This window comes from Triticum aestivum, chromosome 1A (genome assembly GCF_018294505.1).
Source record: "Triticum aestivum cultivar Chinese Spring chromosome 1A, IWGSC CS RefSeq v2.1, whole genome shotgun sequence".
Lineage (NCBI taxonomy): Eukaryota > Viridiplantae > Streptophyta > Magnoliopsida > Poales > Poaceae > Triticum > Triticum aestivum.
The window spans coordinates 454,600,848-454,605,887 of record NC_057794.1 but is presented as its reverse complement, the minus strand read 5'-3'; positions in this window follow the sequence as shown (position 1 = coordinate 454,605,887).

Genomic DNA, 5,040 nt, shown 5'->3' with positions numbered 1-5,040 from the left:
AAAAGAGGCAAATAGAGAAAGAGAGGGAGGATAGAGAGAGAGAGGGTGAATAAAACGGAAGGGTGAAGTGGGGGAGAGGAAAACGAGAGGCAAATGGCAAATAATGTAATGCAGGAGATAATGGTATGTGATGGGTACTTGGTATGTTGACTTTTGCGTAGACCTCCCCGACAACGGCGCCAGAAATCCTTCTTGCTACCTCTTGAGCACTGCGTTGGTTTTCCCCGAAGAGGAAGGGATGATGCAGCAAAGTAGCGTAAGTATTTCCCTCAGTTTTTGAGAACCAAGGTATCAATCCAGTAGGAGGCTACGCGCGAGTCCCTCGTACCTGCACAAAACAAATAAATCCTCGCAACCAACGCGAATAGGGGTTGTCAATCCCTACACGGCCACTTACGAGAGTGAGATCTGATAGATATGATAAGATAATATTTTTGGTATTTTTGTGATAAAGATGCAAAGTAAAATAAAGGCAAAGTAAAAAAGCAAAGGAAATAACTAAGTAGTAGGAGATTAATATGATGAAGATAGACCCCGGGGCCATAGGTTTCACTAGTGGCTTCTCTCGAGAGCATAAGTATTCTACGGTGGGTGAACAAATTACTGTTGAGCAATTGACAGAATTGAGCGTAGTTATGAGAATATCTAGGTATGATCATGTATATAGGCATCACGTCCAAGACAAGTAGACCGACTCCTGCATGCATCTACTACTATTACTCCACTCATCGACTGCTATCCAGCATGTATCTAGACTATTAAGTTAAAAACAGAGTAACACCTTAAGCAAGATGACATGATGTAGAGGGATAGACTCATGCAATATGATGAAAACCCCATCTTGTTATCCTCGATGGCAACAATACAATACGTGCCTTGCTGCCCCTACTGTCACTGGGAAAGGACACCGCAAGATTGAACCCAAAGCTAAGCACTTCTCCCATTGCAAGAAAGATCAATCTAGTAGGCCAAACCAAACTGATAATTCAAAGAGACTTGCAAAGATAACCAATCATACATAAAAGAATTCAGAGGAGATTCAAATATTGTTCATAGATAGACTTGATCATAAACCCACAATTCATCGGTCTCAACAAACACACCACAAAAAGAAGATTACATCGAATAGTTCTCCACAAGAGAGGGGGAGAACATTGTATTGAGATCCAAAAAGAGAGAAGAAGCCATCTAGCTAATAACTATGGACCCGTAGGTCTGAGGTAAACTACTCACACTTCATCTGAGGGGCTATGGTGTTGATGTAGAAGCCCTCTGTGATCGATGCCCCCTCCGGCGGAGCTCTGGAACAGACCCCAAGATGGGATCTCATGGATACAGAAAGTTGCGGCGGTGGAATTAGGTTTTTGGCTCCGTATCTAATCATTTGGGGGTACGTAGGTATATATAGGAGGAAGGAGTACGTCGGTGGAGCAACAGGGGGGGCACGAGGGTGGAGGGCGCGCCCCCTACCTCGTGGCCTCCTCTTTTGTGTCTTGACGTATGGTCCAAGTCTCCTGGGTCTTCTTCGTTGAGAATATAAGGTTTCATTCCATTTGGACTCCGTTTGATATTCCTTTTCTTCGAAACCCTAAAACAGGCAAAAACAGCAATTCTGGGCTGGGCCTCCGGTTAATAGGTTAGTCCCAAAAATAATATAAAAGTGGATAAAGCCCAATAATGTCCAAAACAGTAGATAATATAGCATGGAGCAATCAAAAATTATAGATACATTGGATACGTATCATACCGCACGCCCATAACCTTCCCTCGTTGGAGGCACCGACCAGAGGCATGACAACGGACCGAATAAAGGCCTTCCCATAAAGGCAAATGTGGTTGCACTGGGAACAACTCGATTCAGTGGTACCATGACCCGGTCAACGATATATTCAAGTTGAGATATTATCAGGTTCAACTTAAAGTGAATGCAACCAGTGTCATATCTCAACAGAAATAACTGGGTCAACTATATCCACACTAAGCATAATGATCAATAACTCATAACACTTCCCTGGTTATGATTAATCCTTACTTTAAACAGACTCCTTACTAGCAAATTTATCATTTTTCTCATCCAAGAAAATACTCAAAATAATTACTTATATCCATAACCATATTACTTCTTCATAACAATTATTACTTCTAGTTACTTAACCAACTTAGTTAGCTTCAAACTTTCTGTAAACTAAGCATATCAACTTAAGCAAGCAACCTAGTAGAATATAAATAATATACTAATGATTTAAATGCATGGATTAAATCATTAATTCAAGTTGAAAAATCACAAATATTGTAATGGCACCATGAAAATGTTGTTGTGGCTTGCCTTAGTGCTGATGAGGTTCACAAACCTCCTAGTGATCCTCAAGACAAGCTTCATCTCTGAAAACAATTATAAACACCAAAAGAAAACATCAAGAACCCTTTTGAAATTCACCAGAAAATCTATACAGCAGAGAAAAATCTCATTTTTGGTGAGCTGCTAGATTTCTTTATAAAGAACACAATGCAAAAAGAATCAATTCATTTGGACTTATGGTTATAAAGTTTTTTTGGCCGTTTGAAGCTCTCTGGATTTGAATTTAAATAAAATGAAACTAAGGGGGTGACGTCGAAGGCGTAAACCTCGCGGGCGCCACCACTTGTACCGCTCCGCGCGCGTACAGAGTGGCTGACTAGCGGCCCTGTTAGTCAGGTGAGAGGGAGGGGGAAAGGGAAACAGAGGACGGCGCGGCTTCGCCGGAGCACACGTTGGCGAGGAGGGCTCCTTGGCCCGAACTAGAGGGAGGGATCAGAAGAGGAGACGGAGGTGCACCTTCCCGTACCCATAGGTTAGCTAGGGGTGGTCGGACGGCGTTGGAAACGACCTCTCCAGTGGCGACGGGAAGCAGAGGTCGCCGGAGTTGAGGACGACGGCGACTAGAGGCGACACCAGGGGCTCCAACCAGGCGGAACGACACCACTGAGGCACGGCAGAGGCCCTGGAAGGGTGGCCCGAGCCTGGGAGGGGCTGGAGTTGCGGAGACTACCCGAGGGGATCGCCGGCGAGCTCAAGCTCGGGGACGGCGGCCGGACCGGCTGGGCTACGGCTTTCTACGTGATCGTGGAGTGTGTGTGTGTGGAGTGGATGCGGCTCGAGGAGGCTGGGGAGGGTTCTATTTATAGCCGACCGATGAGGAGGGTTCGGGCTCCACCGGAGGACACCTGGACATGGCACCCGGCGACGAACGGCGTCAATGAGCGAGGGAGAAGGCGACGCAGCTCACGCGGGAACTGTGGGCGAGCAGAGACGAGCACATGGGCAAGAGGGTGGCGATGAACACAGTGTGCAACGCACTATTGCGTTGGTCGGACCGCGCCCGTGCTCGCTGCGGCGAGCTCCAGTGTCGTCGAGCGCCAGGAGGGAGTTAAGAGGGTCGAGACGATGATCATGCCTAAGTTTGGCAAGGTTTGGCAGTCTAGGAAGCAAGCACGCGCGCAACAGAGGCTTGGGCGCGACGCAGAGCGCATCGGCCATATGCCAGCACGCCTGGATGAACACGGTCACCGCGTGAACTCTGACCTCAGGCTGACCTAAGCCCAAACTTCATGTCTGGCGTGTAGTACGTGGTAGATTAAGATGTTACCACGCTTTTGTTTGAGCTCAGACGCAGTAGAATGGATTTCAACTCACTAGTAAGTCTCTGGTCAGTAACTTTGAGAACTTACTGTGGTCAAACTACCGAGAGTTGGGAGCTGGGCTTTGGAGGTTAGCAATCATCTACTAAGGTGATGATGCACAAGAAAAATCAGCCACAATAGAGCAAGTAAAATGGTAGTTGCTGTAGAAATGCCCATTTCTGTCCAGAACAGAAAAGATTTTTTGTATCAAAAATATTCCAAAAAGTGATGAAATATTTTTGCTCAGGAAGGTGCCCTAGGGTTCAAAGAATATTTGGGAATTTTCTCAGATTTTTGTGGGCAAGAAAAATTGGGGTTGCTTTGGAGCACATTGAGCTAGCTAGGGTTTTAGAGAGGGAAATGAATATTTTCCTTCAAGAAAAATATTCAAAAATGCTATTTTGAGGTGAACCAGAGAAGAAATGATAGTTAGAGAGGGAAATGAGACACTTGGGTGAAAGTCAAGGGGTACCCAATGGTTTTAAGTCCAACTGAAAAGATTCAAAAGTCCAAATTTCAAAATCAAATCAACTGAAAATCAGGCAAAGAGAAAAGGGCAAAAACCAGGCTGTCACAAACCTCCCCCACTTAGGATGAATCTCGTCCTCGAGATTCAGTTGCTTGGGAAAACCATTCTGGATACTGTGCCTTTAGAAATTCTTCTCGTTCCCAAGTCGATTCTGTCTCTGTGTGATGCTCCTACTGAACTTTGTAAAACTTCCTTGCTTTACTACGAGTGACCCTTTCCATATGATCAAAAATCCTGACAGGTCTCTCTTCATATGTTAAATCCCTTGCCAATTCTATTTCAGTCATAGCAGTCTTTTTCTAAGGCGGCAATATGCATCGCCTCAATCTATGAAACATGAAACACATTGTGCACTTACGACAATTCGGGAGGTAGTTCCAATTGATATGCAACAGTACCCACTCTGGACAATAACTAGAAATGGACCAATAAATCTGGGTGCCAAATTTCCACGAGTCTGGAATCTCTTGACTCCTTTCATAGGGGTGACTCGGAGGTACACGTGTTCTCTGGGTTCGAGACTGATCTGTCGGTGCTTTGCATCATAACAACTCTTTTGTCGTGATTTGGCCAATTGCAACCTGTGTCGGATTTCCTTGACTTGCTTCTCAGCTTCCATCATGAGATCCATTACGAAAATGCGGCTATCTCCAGTTTGAGACCAATTCAAAGGGCTGCGGCACTTACAACCATACAGAGCCTCATATGGTGACATCTTTAGACTGGTCTGGAAGCTGTTGCTGTATGAGAACTCGGCATACGGCAGGCAGTATTCCCATATAGATCCTTGGGCCAAAGCACAGGCTCGTAGCATATCTTCGAGTATTTGGTTTACTCGCTCAGTCTGAGGA